Source organism: Rhinatrema bivittatum, chromosome 3 (assembly GCF_901001135.1).
Source record: "Rhinatrema bivittatum chromosome 3, aRhiBiv1.1, whole genome shotgun sequence".
Lineage (NCBI taxonomy): Eukaryota > Metazoa > Chordata > Amphibia > Gymnophiona > Rhinatrematidae > Rhinatrema > Rhinatrema bivittatum.
The window spans coordinates 447,011,015-447,029,042 of NC_042617.1; the positions used below are offsets into that span (position 1 = coordinate 447,011,015).

An 18,028-nucleotide genomic window follows, 5' to 3' on the forward strand; every position below is an offset into this window, starting at 1 on the left:
CGCTAAGTCCAGTAATGGCTATTAATCAAATTTACTTAGGGAATAGCCACTGCTATTAATTGCATCAGTAGCATGGGATCATCTTAGTGTTTGGGTAATTGCCAGGTTCTTGTGGCCTGGTTTGGCCTCTGTTGGAAACAGGATGCTGGGCTTGATGGACCCTTGGTCTGACCCAGCATGGCAATTTCTTATGTTCTTATTGGTGTCAAATAATTTTGTTGTTGGATTGGTCTTTGGGATGTCAGGTTCCTTGGATGGGTCAACTATTTAGTTGCATCTAATTGATAAGAGGAATTTGATTGCCACAGGGAGGGAAGAAGTTTCTTATTGCTTTTCTCCTTTTGGCAAAAATAAGTAGTTCTCTTGAATTGGAATAGCGATGAAATACCTGCAGCCCGAGCTTGGAAGGATCTGATGATCCATATGGCGCAGATGGAAAACTACAATTTAAGATCCTAAACAATTATTTGCTCAATTGGGTTATTTTAAATGATGGGCTTCTATGTTAAAGAATTTATAATTTTTTAATTTTCTTTGGAGATGTGCAGATTGCTTGATTACAGAGTTATGAAATGGTATTAAGAGAAGTGGGATAACTGCTTACTGATGGTATACGTGTGTGTTTGTACGAATGAGAATAGGGGTTTGGTGGGGGAAGGAGGGAAGGTTTTTTTTGTTGTATCTGGGTTCCTAATGAATATGAGGAAAAAATTAGTCACATTGTTAGATAATATTGCTGATGTTTGTTTTTGTTGGTTGGTGTCCTCCAGAGAGTGGGGTTGTTGAATTTTTTTTTCTTTGTGGCCTTAATAAAAAGATTTATAAAAAAAAAAAAGATAGAATTAATATTCATTGATTTACTGCCAATTTTGGGATTCTACTGAACTGTAACAACTATCTCTGAACTGGAACCTTCATCTGCTGTGTTATATATGTGCAAGAAAATAAATGAGATGGTTGGTCTCAATTGGAATGAATCCTGTGGTGTTATTTTGGAGTCACAAGGAGGGTGGAAGGATCAGGAAAGAAGGTACACCCAATCTCTTTGAGAAACCCTGCTGATTATGAGAGACAATGTAATATATTAGCAGGTTACACAGGCATGGCAGTTTGAAAAGTGCGTGCGGTATTTTTTGTCCCCTGTCTCATGCCATGTACACAAATAAAAGGTGCAAATTGTCTGGGCACTTTTAGTGTGCATACTTCATGCTTGCTACCTGCATAATTTTTGGTTTGAAAATTAGCTACAAGGTTTGTGAGGTAAAAGTTCCTGTGTGTGAACCAGGCCCTAAATTTGGTCCTATGCCACTAATTCTGTGCCCTTTATTTTGATCCCAAAATTTGTCAGTTGACCTCTAGTTTGAGTTATGTTGGATTTCTCCATTGCAGAAAGAGTATGGAAAGGATAGGCAAAACAGGCCTGGTTTTCAGGCTATCTATAATGAATATGCATGAGATACTGTATATTTGCATGCATTGCCTCCATCATATGCAAATATGCTTATTCGCTCTGGGTATTCTGAAAACCAGATGTGTTTGTGGCATTCCAGGACCCGAGTTGCCTGCCCCTGGAGTATGGTATGGTTCTTGGAGTCCTCTTTAAGTAGAGATCTGAGAACGGACCTCTAGGGGGAAGTGTGCCCTGGTGTATTATAAGTTTGTACTCAGTGTGGGAATGGGCTTCTTCTTCAGTAAGGCTTGAGTGCTTGCAGCTGGTATTTAGCAGGGATTTCCTGTGGGTCTGCTGATTTGCCCAGCTCAGTAAGGCCACGCCATTATGGAAACAAGAGTACCATCACTACACTCCTAAGTGATGTCCAGTGGCACCTAGGGGGATCTCTGGATCACAATGTCCTTATGGAAATTATAAAGAAATTGCTGAGCTGTATTGCTGAGAAGAATTGTGTGAAGAGATGTTGAGTACTGATTTTGTTTAAAGAGAGACTAACAGGGTAATTTGCAAAGGAAAAGGAAAATATAAATGTAACATACTATCATCAAAAGCCCATTTACCTGCACTAAGTGCACTTAATATAACCTATGGACAGTTCAATGGCATATATTGTAGCAATTTTCAAAAGCTTTGAACTCATAGAGGCTGGTGCCAGGATCATAAACCCAACATCAGACACTCTTTTTTTTTTAAGTGCCCTGAGAAGGGAGGGGATTACATGTGTACTTTGCAACTATGCAGACTATTAAAAATTGCTCCCTAAATTTTAATGCATTACAGTCTCTATCCAGAGCTGGATCACTGATGTTAAAAGAAGAGCGTCCCCTGTGTCTAATTACAGAATAAATACCAGCTTCAGACGGTAATAAAGAAAGGGGTTTATTAATACAGGTAATTATATAGAGGAAGGCGGATAATTCCTCTAGGAGCAGAAAAATACAGAAAGAATTTAGTACAAGCAAAGGTGTACAAGGTCTGTTTAAAATCTGCTCAGTGTTCTTAACGTGTGCATCAGCTTATAAAGGGTCTGGGGTCTGCTATTATCAGTCATCTGCATAATCCACACCCTTTACCTTTAATAGCCAATCGATATATATTTTAACATGTGTACTTTAGCTTGCTCTCACTATAGGCCACAGGCCTCTTCTTATCAGTTAGAATAACAAACTTAGTTCCATCCTTCCAGGAATGATGTCATCTGTGCTGGATGATTCTCTGGCAAGTTCAGTAATCAGTGCTTCATAGTGCTATAACTACATATGTGTAGGATATATGCAGTGCACTATTCTACATAAGAAAGTTCCATAGAGTGCTTCTCAGTAGTGCTAACCCCCCCTCCCCCAGTAGAAATGTTTGAACAAATTAAAAATGTGTTGTGTCGCTGCTTATTAAAACTGTCACTTCCTTTCTCACTCTTGGCATGCTCTGGTGGCTCTGGGAATATTTGCTGGAGGGACACCTCCTCTCAGGTACGACTTCGGTGTCCCTTGTTAGCTGGCAGGGACCCCACTACCATGGCAGCAGCTCTCTTCCCTCCTTCCCAGGGCTGGAGCACACCACATCCAGGGAGAGCTATCAGAATTGGCTGCCGGTGGTGGGGCTCAGGGCACAGACTGATGCTTTGGCCACTAGGCCAGACCCTCAGCACAGGGAAGGGTTAGGTGCTAAGGCATATAAGCCTGATACCAGGGTCAGTACCATATCCCTGAGGAACTGGCTTGAAAAGCATTGCTGGGAACAGGGAAGCTGTTCCCAGAAACTTGAAGGCAACTTAGCTCCATATTGCAGCATTTGGGTGCTCTCTCAGTGCTATCACAGAGTTCTTTCTTTGTTTGAATTCATATTAGCTTCAGACTAGAGCAGAACCTACTTTACCTAACTTTCCTGCATGCCCTCACACTACTACTTCTACTTAACATTTCTATAGCGCTACTAAGCATATGCAGCACTATTAAAACACATCAAATAGAGACAGTCACTGCTCCATGAAACTTATAATCTAGAACCTGTTGCTACCAGAGTGGTCTGTCTCCTTTCTATTTTCTAGTCCAACACCTGAACCGGCGTCATCATTGAAAACCAGAGAATGTGTACAACATGACAAATTTGCTATCTAGAAGGGAATTGAATTCCTGTGCATCAAGGGTCAAGGCAACCTGGGGTCAGGAATTGTGCCCAGGCCCAATTTAGCCCAACAGGTGGAGGATCTGAATCTGCATCCCTCATACCATAGTGTTGCGAAAGTCAGCCGAACAGGATCACAGCCAGACCACCCCCCCCTCCCCCCACCTACCGGCTCTGCCGCCTCCGCCTCCTCGGACTCGGGAACCTAGCTTCAGCCGGCGGTAGCAGCCGGCAATCCGTGCCGCGTCCCTCCCTCCAGACCGTCATGCCAACGCCATGTGCAGGATGGCACGCCGGCGGCTCCTGCTCTGGCCTCCCTCCTGACCCAGCTTCCCAGGTGCGTGAGCGCCACCTGACCGCGGGAGGGGCCCGGACTCCTCCTCCCAAACCTGCAGGTATTTAAGGCAGGGCCTGCTTCTCAGGCCTTGCCTTGGCTACACCTGGCTTCAGTTCCTGTTTGGATCTGTCATCTTCTGTTACCTGTTTCCTGTCTTCTGCTTTTCCGTGCCAAGACCCTTGCCTGCCTGACTATGAGATACTCTGCCTGCCAAGACCCTTGCCTGCCTGATTACGAGACTCGCTGCCTGCCAAGACCCCGGCCAGCTTCACTAGAAGGTACACCCTCTGCCTACATCCTTGCCTGCAGACTCTAGTTCACCTCCGGCCTGAGACCCCACGTAAGTCCAGCTGGCCCCGGCACACAAGGGCTCAACCTGCGGGGAACGAGGGCTGGAGGTGGTGAAAGTCCCGAGGGGTCTCGGGTCTCCTATAGCCTCGCCTGCCATCGGAAGGGTCTTCTGGGGCTCCTCCCCATTGGTTCCCTTCTCCGCTGGCCCAAGGATCCACTCTTGTAATACATAGTTCACAGTGCTATAGCCTGATCCCCAGGGCTGGCCCTAAATGTTGCGTCCGTCAGTCGCAGACGGCTGCGACCGCTCTGCTTCATCTCTCTTTTACCTTGCTCCTCCTCCTTCAGAAGGATGGCTGCCTCTGCTGCTGTTTGCCGAACCCTCGGCGTCTCCGAGCCAGCATGGGTGTCCCCGTCCGCCATGCTTCTTCCTGAGGCTTCCTAGGGCATGTGCGTGCACGCCGCCCACGTTCTTAAGCACGTCATGGTGGGAACCTCGGGGGCGGCCCCACTGCATGACGTCAGTACCTCCGGATATTTAAACCTCCGCTCCGCTCCAATACAACGAGTTAGCAAGGACTTCGGTTTTGCTACTCTGACCGCTTCTAAGCTGCTCGCTTGGATTCCTCACTATCCTCTGGGGTATTTCGCTACCTACTGAAGCTCTGGGTACCCGCTCCTCGGGGGCCCCTCGCTTCTACTTGCCCTCCGGGGTTATTGAGCCTAACCATCAGGACACCCGCCCCTTGGGGGTCCTGTCTGCTTTATTCCAGGTACCCTCAGTGCTCCTAGGTACTCGCTCCTCGAGGGCCTATCCTGCTCTGGGTATCCTGCACCTTGGACCACGGGTCCTTCTCTTCACTCGACTACCGAAGAAAGCTATCATCACTGCTACCCAGTGAGTACTACTACGCTCCAAGCTCTCCTCGCTCCACCCTTCAGATTCACGGCCTATCCCGTGCTGCGGAACACTACCGGACCTTCGCTACATCTGGGTGAGATCATCAACTACTTTACTACTGAAACTATCTGTAGCCTTACTGTGATATCACTGGACTCCAACACTGTCCGTTCCTCGGACAAGGATCATCTCATCACAGCAGTATAATAAAGCTTCCTTTCCTCTGTGTCCGCTTGCTATTGAGTCTAGCCTCCTCCCATGGGCCCCTCCCCATGGGAGGAGTCATCGCCACTTCGACCAAGAGTCCACATTATGCCACAAACACAACACTAAACTGCCTCTATACATTGATATAATATGCATACTCAATTAGCTTGTAAATAATAGATATAATAATTTACAGCAGATAACTAATTTCTTTTCCTTTTCAGGCTGAAGTTTAAAGAATTTTTTGACAGAATGAAATAGCTTGAATATTTGTGATCTATTATTGTCGAATGATAAATGAATAGAGAAATGTTTTACTATATAATACTCATCTCCCTAATGTGGGCACTTAAGGACTGAGTCAGACTCTGAAAGACGTCATGTTTCTCTCTCACAGAGGGGAGATAAATTGTGGAAAATGTTGATTTGTTCAAGCTTAGAAACATAAAAAATATGAAGGGACCTTCGTTGTTAGTTTTTATTTTACTCGGCGTTTATTATAACAAGAACAAAAATAAGAGAAATCGGGGGAAAAAAATGACTTGTAATTTTTCCAGGTGAATATAATTTTTATTCTTCATTTAATAAACACAGATAAATTCTTTACAAATATAAAATGAAAACTGAAAATGAAGGTCCCTAAAAATATGATAGTTTCATTCCTGGTACAATGTCATAGACTGAACATAAGAACATAAGAAATTGCCATGCTGGGTCAGACCAAGGGTCCATCAAGCCCAGCATCCTGTTTCCAACAGTGGCCAATCCAGGCTACAAGTACCTGGCAATTACCCAAACACCAAGAAGATCCAATGCTACTGATGCAATTAAAGCAGTGGCTATTCCCTAAGTAATCTTGATTAATAGCCATTAATGGACTTCTCCTCCAAGAACTTATCCAAACCTTTTTTGAACCCAGCTGATTTGTCTTTCCCTCATTTTGCCATCATCTCCTCTGGGCAGATCATTGGATCTGTCTTTCTTTCATTGAATATCTCCCATCTTTGTTAGATATGCCAGCCTGAGGAGTTTGAAATAGGCTCTTCATTTACAAATGACTTGTACTCTGTTGACAGTTTTTCTTGTTCGTGCTGATGTATTTGTGTTGACTGTGTGGGATGCTCTGTAATGTATTCAGTGTTCATATATATATATATATATATATATATATATATATATATATATTACGCTCCATACCTTGTGAGGAAACAGCAGAGAAAGCCATGAAATGCTAGAGTGCTATTTTGTTTCTGTAATAAAACAGTATTTATTATTACCATGATCAGTGATTTTCCCATGTTTAACCTGAGTTTTTTTTCTATATATATTTTATCAGTTTTCAATTAACAGTCAATAGGCAGATCAATGCAATATCATATTAAAAAGTATCTTGCCCCCACTAAGGCTATCCCCAGCAGTGGTATGGGAAATGGGGGATTTGGGGGTATCTCTTTTGGTCCTGCCCTGGGAATTCTGTATTTTTGGGCCAAAATTCAAGCCAAAATTAAACTATATACTAAAATTCCCATCCTATTAGCCCTTCAGATGGCCCTGTTTGGGGAAGGCATGCAACAACCTGATTTCTTATAATCACCGGTATTTATTGTGATCTGGGATCTTAATCCATTAGCAAATGGTTAGATTAAAAACAGGATGTATTCTAGGCTTCTAGGGCTCCTGCATCCCCTTAGCGTTCCTTTGGCAGCACTGGTAAGTGGGAAGAAGTAGAATTTTCAACGTTCTGCTTCTTAGTCCTTTGTTACCCAAAGTTCTGGGCTAGGCAAAGAAGTCACACTGTTATCATGCAGCATAAGTGAAGCTTTTATGCTGATATATCTACGGCTCCCAGAAAGTTCACAATTCAGTTACAGTTCAGTTCCTTCAAAGTCTTACATCTCCTGGACCCTGCAAATCAAGTCTGGCACCAGAGGATTGGGTGACCTTATGTCTGGACTCCTCAGAGTTGGGGAAACTGTCTTAACTGTGATCAATAGTAGCTTGACCTAAGTTGAGGACCCTTGGTGTTTGGTACCACTGGCGCTGCTTTTCTTTGACAGAATTGTTTCTATACTGCAGAGAGATTGTGGATGGATGGCTGGGGAGGGGGGAGGGGGCAATGCATAGGAAGCGCTCCTCTCCTGTGCTTCTGCTCCTACTTCCTCCCTTGGTCAGTTGTTTTCAGGGCAAGTGCTGAGGACCAATCAGCCACAGGAGGAGGCGGGAGCAGGAGGATGGGCAAGGCTGGAGCTTCCATTAAGCAAACTAGGCGGTTGCCAAGAGTGCCAAAAGTGGGGAGGGGGGGGACGGGACAGCAAACTCCTACTAGCACAAGGCCCAGTGGGGTGCTGTGCCAGAGCCAATATCACCAAAGGAGGGAGTGCTGTGCCTGAGCCACTGCTGGCGGTAGGAGGGAGTGTTTTCCTGGAGGTACTTTGAAGGAAGGGAGAGCATGACTGAAAGGGATCTGTTCTGGGACATGGGGGAGGGGAGGAGTGAGGGTCAGGCAGCTCCCCCCTCCATCTGGCAGCTCCCCCCCCCCCATCTGTGAAGCAGCCAGCTCCCTCTGCCTCACTATAGAACCGCCCCAGGAGTCACCATTCAGGAAAAGGATCTAGGGTGTCTTCATTGATAATACATTGAAATCCTCTGCTCAGTGTGCAGCAGCAGCCATGAAAGCAAATAGAATGCTAGGAATTATTAGGAAAGGAATGGAGAATAAAACAGAGAATATCAAAAAGCCTCTGTATCGCTCCATGGTGCGACTGCATCTTGAGTATTGTGTGCCGTTATGGCCACCACATCTCAAGAAAGATATAGCAGAATTAGAAAAGGTACAGAGAAGGGTGACCAAAATGATAAAGGGGATGGAACAATTCACCTATGAGGAAAGGCTGAAGAGGTTAGGACTCTTCAACTTGGAGAAGAGATGGCTGAGTGGAGAGTGGAAAGATAGAGGTCTATAAAGTAATGAGTGGAGTGCAACGAGTAAATGTGAATTAGTTGTTTATACGTTCAAAAAGTACAAAGACTAGGAGACACACCATGAAAACTAATAAGAGAAAATATGTTTTTACTCAATGCATAATTAAGCTCTAGAATTTGTTGCCAGAGGATGTGGTGAAAGCTGCATTTAAAAAAAGGTTTGGACAAGTTCCTGGAGGAAAAGTCCATAAACAATTATTAAGGTGGAGTTGCAAAAATCCACTGTTTATGCTTGGTATAATCAGTTGGGAATCTACCCCCTGGGATCCTGCCAGGTACTTGTGACTTGGCTTGGCCACTGTTGGAAACAGGATACTGGGCTTGATGGACCTTCAGTCTGACCCAGTATGGCAAATCTTATGTTCTTAAAGTTTGCCTAGGGCACCAGATACTCTTGCACTGGCTCTGGGTGTGGGAGGGAAGCACTTCCTGCCTGCATTCCCCAGTAACTGCTCTTAGTACAATTGATTTACATAGAAGAAAGGAAGAAGGGGGAGCAACAAGACAGAATGAAAAGGAGGAGAGCAACAGGGAGGAAGAGGCTGCTTGATGTTGCCCGTTTACCCTCTCACTATGCCTTGAGGCGTTTCTTACCATACCACTGAGTGTATCATTTCAGGTTTTCATGACTCTGCTGCCATACCCCTCACTCTATCTTTTTAGCAGTTTGACGTCACTCTGCTTGCTGCCTTAATCCTCATTCTGTATCTTAGGGTTTTGACCACTGTGCTTCCTGCCTTATCTCTCTCTCACAGTTCCTGGGGATGTTGATGCTACTTTACATTTTTTTTTCCTATCAAAAGTTACTCACTGTTGTGTGTATGTGAGTCCAGACCAAATTGCTAGGTGTACTGTAAGACTAAAATCCCCTGGCTTGCTACCTTACTCCATACTGTAAGGATGTTGATGCTCTCTTCGTGCTATGTTGCTCTCTCTTTTAAACAGCAGTGCTTCTGCTGCTCTGAGCCTTTATAACTTAATTGAACCAACCAGCAATGATCCCTTTCTTTGGTATGAAAAAGCTGTTTTAGCTTAGATGGTGCTTCAGCAAAGCTTGAAGACCTGAGCTGCACACTGTTTGCTGTGACCGCTGTAAATAATACCTTGATAAATGTGGAGGGACTGCTTACACATTTTTAAAGCATCTGCCATACTTTCACAAAAAAAAAAAAAAAAGTATTAACCAGAAATGTACAACTTGAAAAGCCTCTTGTACCATCTTAACAACTTTTCTCATATTATTACTCCATGCAAACATTCAGATCGATACTCTAAGGCCGCGGTAGAAACAGTGCGGCAGTGTCAGGCGCACCCTTCCTCCCCGCACGCACAGTTCTCTTCACCTACCGCTCTATACTCTCTTCTAATTGCATGCAAATGCATGCTACGGCTGCAAAGCCTTAGGCAAGCGTTAGGCCCGCGCAACCCATTTTACTGTATAGAGCGCCTATACAGTATCCTGGGTTCGCGGGCCTAACGCTTCACGGCCGCGCTGGTATCTGTCATTTCAAATGTCATTTCAAATGACATTTGAAATGACAGGTACCAGGAAGTGGACAGTTATGTTTCCCGATGCTCGGCAAACTTTCCCCCAGCCCCCGCTCACCTGCCCTGGCCCCGTCCGGTCTCCGGTGCAGCCCCAGTCCTGTCCCCTCCTCCCGAAGCAAAAAAAAAAACCAAAAAAGTAGCAAGGCTCGGGCCTGCTACGGTAGTCCCTTCTCCCTTCTCCTCTCCTCCTGATTTCGGCGCTCAAGGCGGCCGGGTGGGCGTGCATTCATCCAGGCAGAGGGAGCCGGCGGCGAAAGCGGCCTCCGGCTCCCTCTGCCTGGATGAATGCACGGCCCCCGCCGGCAGTGAATGAATGCCCGTGCGATTTCGGCGCTCAAGGCGTGACATCACTACTTGCTACTTTTTCGTTTTTTTGGGTTTTTTTTGCTTCGGGAGGAGGGGACAGGACTGGGGCTGCACTGGAGACCGGACGGGGCCTTGAGCGCCGAAATCGCACGGGCATTCATTCACTGCCGGCGGGGGCCGTGCATTCATCCAGGCAGAGGGAGCTGGAGGCCGCTTTCGCCGCCGGCTGCCTGGATGAATGCACGCCCACCCGGCCGCCTTGAGCGCCGAAATCGGGAGGAGAGGAGAAGGGAGAAAGGACTACGTAGCAGGCCCGAGCCTTGCCACTTTTTCGGTTTTTGTTTTTTTTTTGCTTCGGGAGGAGGGGACAGGACTGGGGCTGCACTGGAGACCGGACGGGGCCTTGAGCGCCGAAATCGCCCCCATTTTTTACACTTTATTCCCGTTTTAATTTTCGAACACCACACTAACACCACACTAACACCAAGTAGAGGGTAGGCGGTAAACTAACAGGTTAAGGACGCGGCAAAATAGCGGGTTACAAAGGAGATAATCTGAGCGCGTGTCACAGTATCGGAGGGGAATAGCTAATTCCTTCATTATACAGCTAATTCGTTCATTTACATATTATATACATGCTGCGTGCGGAAAGGGTTATGCGTCTGTTTTAAGAAGCGCTAAGGACGCGTGAAACTGGAGACTGTATCACTGGATCGCCTTACGCGTCCGAATTGTGCGCTCCCAGCACGTTACAGACGGGAAATCTTCAACCGCACATTACAGTATCGACCTGCTAGTCAGAAATATTGTAGCCCCTACAAACATATGAGGCCTTACTATGCGATCCAGGAAAATCAGGGAAATGTAGAAACAGGCATGCAACAAATTCACCTTTTTAAAATGTACTTTATGTAGAATTTTTTTCTTATTTTAAAGACCTGAGCAAATAGAATATGGGTTTTTGGAAATAAATGTATGCAATGAATCCACTTGCATGCATCACAGGTATACAGAAGTGGTATCTGTGCATACTTGGGGACTTTTGTTAGCTTGTGCTGTTCACCTTTTTCTTGCTTTGCCCATGATCATTCAGTTCTCAGCAAATCTCTTCCTCCTTCTCTGTGCTGCCCCTTCTCCGCACCTGGATAGGGATGATGTCATAAGGGAATTCATATTCCAAGTGAGGCAATTTTTTTGTTGTTGCTGTGGGAAGGAGTGAGGATAGTACAGAAAGACTGGATGAAGTGCACCAAAACGGTGACTATGTCTGTGCCAGGGCTGCTTGTGGAAAGCAGAATCTCATGTAAGCGATAGGTCTTATTTGAGGTTAGGTAGATGTGATGGGCTATCCGATATCATTTCAGGAATGGTGACAGACTAGGTGGGCCTTGTGCTAATTTACAATGTTTCTGTGTGTGAGGGAGCATACAAGAAACTCCCTCTGACCACCTTAAGGGACCGGCCACAGCTATCCAACCCGTTCCTCCTTAAGGATCAGCTCTGTAAGAGATTCTGGGTGAAGGGAGGTTCCCTTCACTATAAGGAGTCAGGGCCCAGAAGATTTAGATACCACCCCCCCCCCCCCCTCCCGAGCAGGCGGGAACCCAATTTATGCAAAGACCTACTATGTTTAATGTCTGAGTGCTACCAATTCTGCAGGGTGAGCTGCATTTGTTTTCTGACTATAAATACATTTGCACTTAAGGAAACAGCCAGAGTCTGCCTCTTTATTCATCTTGGCTGTTTCCTAAGCCACGACTGGCCACCTTACCACACTGTGGTTTTTCTTTTCTGTCCCTATGGAGAAAAATCTTTATTGAATAAGAACCAATCTGCTCTAGTTGTACCTATCTCCCAAAAAACCCATATAAATAAAAAATATGAAAAATCCATGTTCTAGGTCTATGGAGTTAATTGGAAAAATACAGTCTATAAAATACATGTTTTAAAATTATTTATCAGTCAGCTTCTTTCTGCAATAGTATACAAATCCTTATATAGCATTTCAGACTCAGCGATGCACACATAATCCTACATATTTTAAGGCTAATGCTGCTTTTTATTACTGTAAGAGATTATGTGTTATAGATATCTCAGATAATTCAGACAAAAATGAAAATGCTAAATTAGTTGTAAGCATTTGACCCATCTGGGATTGGATATCAGCTGCTCCTTATTCAAATGTCTGGATGTAAAACCCAATTTATGAGCTAGCACATGCCTTCTCTTACTTACAGTCATAGGAAACAAGGCAAGTAGTAACACATTCCTTTCACCACAGCAGCATCAGTGCCACTCCCATACTCTGTGGGACAGCTGCTGCAGGCTGGCCACCTCCACCCAGATCAGCCTGAACTGCTTGATCCAACCCTGGATTTGCCCTATTGGATGCAGGGATTTGCAGTTCTGATTCTTCTCTAGGCCAAATGGGATTAGATCTCCTTGCATGCAATGGGGCAAAAACCGGGACTGGATCAGGTTGACCCAGGAGAGTTGGCAACCCCTAAGCAGCTGCCTGCATGGAAATCTTGATATCTTTGCTCGTTACCCCAGAAAAGGGACCTCGGACTTGAATCCAAACCAAAACCAGTTATTTCCTCTCATCAAATCCTTGATTTGGTTTTCAACTGCAATTGGCCTTAAAATGTGGGAAATGTCCAAGAGTCCAAGGATATTGCATTGAGTCCACCCTCCCTGTAAGCAGACCATACACTATACAAAAAGTAGAGTTCCTGCCCTGATCGGTTTCCTGTTCTCACTGCCTGTAGGTCAACAACATAGAACAGGAATTCGACAAGACCCTGCTTTTATACACCAACACCCCCCTCCCCCCAATATTCACCACTTTTGTGACCCTCAGTAGATCCAGGTGATGTGAGATGGCAAAAGTCAAACTGGAAATTTGCTGTAGAATTTATGTAACAAGCACATAAAATATTCAGTATAATAATGGACCCACACGCTCATTCCCCTATTCTATGGGATACATTTTCAATAACTGGCCATGCACTTGCACACTTTTCAGCCCACGCAAACCCACTTGATATTCAGACACAAAGTACTCACACAGTCTGTTTGAAGATCGGGTGGTTATGCGCATAAAAAGTACATGGCCTAATTTAAGTAGGCATAAAGTATGTGTCTATGTTTTACCCTTTTTTTTTTAATGTGACTAACAGTACACACATACTTTTAGGCAGCAAACGAAAATCCATTTATGCAGAGTCAGCCCTTCTAACTACTTAATTAGCTTTTTATTTTTTCCTGCAGCTGCAGAAATCTGAACTAAGCCTTTGAAACTGTACTCGTACATCTTGCTTTGCTGTGAACGCTACCTGGCTCTCATATTTTCACTTGTTGCATCACCTGGATGTTTTCTTATCATCCATGAAAGCTCTCCCATGTAATTAATTGGCAGAGAAGTCCATCCACACCTACCAGACAGGATGTGTCCTTGCCCTGCCCTGCCCTATCCTTACTTACCAGAATATTAGTGGAAACATTGCTAGTCCCTGGTGGAACTGGTCATGTCCTTCTGGTATTCTTTTGCTGGCATAAAGCTGCAGAGCATACATTTCCTTACACAAGCTTTTCAGAGAAGAGAGTACACTAACAGGAGCGACCACATTTTTTTGCAAACTATTAGGTGGTTTGCAGTCCAGCAGTAGAAAGCCATTTGATATGTCTGTGACGAAAAGCATTCTGTGCCAGCTTGCAAGACCGGACAACTCCTCTTGCCTTCAGGTAAAATAATCAGAGCAAACCAGTTGAGGTAATGTAATTATTCAGGCTTATTAAGCCATATCTGACCCATTCCTTTCTGCTGTATTTCTATATTTGACGGAGCACTTTCAACATGATACAGCATTGTGCAGTGGTTCCCAAACCCAAATCTGGCCTCAGGGACCCCCCAGCCAATTAGCTTTTCAGGATATTTGCATACTTGGCCTCCTCTGTATGCAAATAGATTTCATTGTGGGTTTCCAGAAAATCTGTCCAGCTGTATGTCCCTAAGGAAAAGTTTGGGAACCATTGACCTATGAGTTCTTCATTCTGTATTGTAGTGACGGGGATGTGCATTCATTTGAAATGAAAGGAACAATTTTACTAATTTCCCATTTCAATTCATTTTTCAAATGAAAGGAAAACAAACAAAATTTCATTTGCTTTTGTTTGTTTCATTTGAAAATTTTGCTGCCACGGCAGAAAAAGAATTCCCTCCTGGGCTTCCCTTCCACACCAAAATTTCTTACCATATTTTAATTTTCTTCATGAGGCAGGAGCAATGTTTCCTCTAATTTAAGAAAGGCTATGTGTGCAAAAATGTTCTTTTGCGTTACTTTTTATAAGCTGAGAAAGTTCCCTCCTTAATTGGAGCGGACTGGAAGGGAACTGGGGGAGGCCCGATTGCGTCGCCGTGCGTATTTTTCAAAATTCTCCCCCCACATTGTGCGCGGAGCAGGCCACCCGCGCATGTTATAAAATCGGTGGTTTCCATGTGGGCGTGCTGGGAACCATGCACACATAGACGCCTGTGCGGGGGTCTTAAAATTGACCCCAAAGTAATTTAGCCCCAGGAATTGTCTAGATAAGAAGTGTTTCTTCAAGGAGAGCCCTAGAGGCAGAGTCCTGTGACGTGAGAGGGCCAGGACTCCAAATCTTCCTGGCACTATCTATGTGTGCTGGGCAGCAAACAATTGGCAGCTGGAAAGGAGGAACTGAGAGAGAAAGAGAGAGCAGAACCAGGCCAGACCAAAGGGGAAATTCCAGCTGAGAAGCGAGGAGAAGCTGGCTTTCAAGCCTAATTGTGGAGGGTGCCCTGGTCAGAGTGATGGAGGTCTCCGAAAAATAAGACCTACGCAAGGGGAAAGAGCCAGCATGAAAGGACAGGCTCAGGGTGGTAAAAGGATCGAGAATAGGTGGCAGGCCTGACTCTAGGAGCAAAGCCAAGCACAGTTCGCGTGAGACATTCACTATGGATTACAGAGTCTCACAACAGAAATATACATGGTAGACTAAGTAGAGAGTGAGACTAGAGCACATTTCTTCATAAGCAATAGCTGTGCAAGTTATACAATATTTCACTACAAAAATGTCTACATCAACCCTACTTGCAGTTGCCATTGGGGTGCTAACCCAGGATTGCATAGAATCAAAAGGACAAATCATAGTTTAATGCACATGTTATGCTCAGGTAGTGAACCCTTGGGCCGATGGGAGGATGGTGTACCTTAGGAAGTGGATCCGTCGGTTCTCCTGTCGGGTGGCGAGGCAGGACAGAAGATACGACCAGCTGGCCCTCGGCACTGGAGACTGAGGTGACTGTGGAGGCAGACGAAGAGTCGTGACGTCAAGAAGAGGAATGGAGTCTTCGCCACTGGAAGTCCGCGGTCCCCCCAGGAGGAGCCCATAGGGACCCGGACCGCTGGGACTTAGGTGGACCTTTGAGAGGTCAAGGAGTCGAGAGTTTGATGCAAGGGCTAACTGGAGCTTCACCCCTGGAAGCCCACGGTCCCCCCGGGAGGAGCCTGTAGGCACCTGGGCCGCTGGGACTTAGGTGGGCCCTTGGAGACGAGGGTCCAGAAGAAGTCCGAGATCAAGTGCCAGAGGGTCGTCGCTTACCAGACCGAGGTCTTACACTGAGGAATCACCGCTTGCCAGTCCGAAGTCACACACCAGAAATCACCGCTAGCCAGTCCAAAGTCACACACCAGGAATCACCGCTAGCCAATCCGAAGTCAGGAACACCAAGACAAGACAGGAACAAGGATCCGAAGTAGACGAATTCACCAAAGCAAGCAGACATGACTACGTGGGACGTTGCCAAGTCAAGGAATGAGCAGAGGAAGCCTCCTTTTATACTTCCTCTGCTCTGGTTCATTGGAAGCAGCTGTATGTAATTAAAGGGCTTAGGTCCCTTTAATTCTAGTGAGGGGGCGTGGCCTCGCGCTTAAGTTGGCGGCGGCCATCTTGGATTCCCGGTCCACGGGGGAAGCCACCCGACGCCGCGAGGAGGGAGCAGGGACGGCTCCCAAGCCCGGAGACCCCCGCGGATGCCTGCACCAGCCGCAGAGGCCCACAGTCCCCAGCACTCGCGATCAACCCGATGCTGCCACGGCGGCGCACTAGCCCAATCAGGTAGGGGGACGCGGTCGCGGCCATCCACGACCACAGAACACAACAGCACATGTCCACTTGTGTATGTGGAAGTCATCTTTCTCTCTTATAGCATGAAAATAGCGTCCTTCATGGGGCCATAGATTAGTAAAGCATTGCTTTGACTGCCAACCAGGCCGATACAGTAAACTCGTCGGGAGAGAGGGCGCTCCGAGGTGAGCACCCGCTCTCCCAACATGCGCCCAGGCCACTCTCTTGGGCGTGCGATCCAATATTTAAATGAGGGCCCACAGTAAAAGGAGGCACTAGGGACACTAGCACATCCCTAGCATTCCCTTTTCGACAGGAGCGGCGGCTGTCCGCGGGTTTGATAACCGACGCTCAATTTTGCCGGCGTCTGTTCTCAAACCCGCTGACAGCCACGGGTTCGGAAAACGGACGCCGGCACAATTGAGCGTCTGTCTTCCAACCCGTGGGCCAATTTTTAAATTTTTTTTTAAATTTTAAATGTTTTTTAAATTTTGGGGCCTCCGACTTAATATCGCTATAATATTAAGTCGGAGGGTGTACAGAAAAACAGTTTTTTCTGCTTTTCTGTACACTTTCCCGGTGCCAGCAGAAATTAAAATGTATGGCTTGGCTGCACATTTTGCTTTCTGTATGGTGTGGGAATAACTAATAGGGCCAATAACATGCATTTGCATGTGGCGGGCGCTATTAGTTTCGGGGGGGGGGGGGTGTTGGCCACGTGTTTTCGACGCACTATTACCCCTTACTGTATAAGGGGTAAGAATAGCGCGTCAAAAACGTGCGGCCAATCGCGGGCTAACAGTGCGCTCTGCCAGATCGCACTGTACTGTATCAGCCTGAACGTGAGCCCAGCTCACGAACCACGCGTCAATATAACGCTTCCTTTCTGTAGAATGCATTCGCTTTTGTGTTTCTGTCTTCCGCGATTCTTACCAGAGCATGAAATGATCTGAAGACTGTTTTTCTATGACCAAAAGGGAGAAAGCCCCAGCACTGCAGTGTTTTACCTCATTGCTCCCTCCTCTACTGCAGCCTTTGGTGAGGGGAGGCATCACCTCTGCTGCAGGTTTGATTGGGGCACCATTTCTTATCACTCTAGGGTGGTGTTAGATTGTGTGTGGACTCGACAAGGGAGAAAGTCTCTGGAAAGAACTAAAATTTGCACTGTAGGTTCAGAATCAAACACCCACACTCTAATCGAATGCAGCGATGCTGCATTTCAGAGCCTTCCAATTATGCGTGCATGCTGTGACATTTCTCAGGGATTTAATGGCATTAATCCTCTCTGCAGACGCTGCCTAGACTTGCCGCAGTGATGCTACGCTGCCTACATTCCTGTGAGAAGCTGAACAGTAAAGCTGTGCCATACTGCAAAAGGTTCAGTGCTTGCAGCTGAATGCTGTTCTGTTTTCCCTTTTTTTTTTTTTTACTAGGTATGTTAACAGGGAATGCTGTGGCTTGATAGCTGTCTGTTTCTTCCCCTAATGCTTATTGTCTGTGGCTGCATGCCAAACCATTGTAGAAGTGAAGTGCTAGAAAGCTGCCATTACATAATGAACTTCCTCCATGCTTTACCTTAAGCTAAGTCAAAGCGCCCAGGTTCCTGTCATTCCACTGATGCTGCAACATGTGCCCCTTGCTGCCAGATTGTGCGAAACTGGTCCTACTCCCAGTCTTCTGTCAGTCACCGCGCAGCATCTCTGCCCTTTGCCTGACGTCTGCCGCTGTCTCC

General features: G+C 46.0%; 1 long non-coding RNA gene across 1 annotated transcript in view; it reads right to left on the reverse strand.

The window, feature by feature from the left end:
* The window catches only part of LOC115088823, a 36,167-nt gene extending 23,673 nt beyond the window's left edge, over positions 1-12,494 (reverse strand). The window contains exon 1 of the long non-coding RNA XR_003855913.1: positions 12,385-12,494. This is a non-coding gene — a long non-coding RNA (uncharacterized LOC115088823). The remainder of the gene's footprint in view (positions 1-12,384) is intronic.
* Between the last annotated feature and the right edge of the window lie 5,534 nt (positions 12,495-18,028).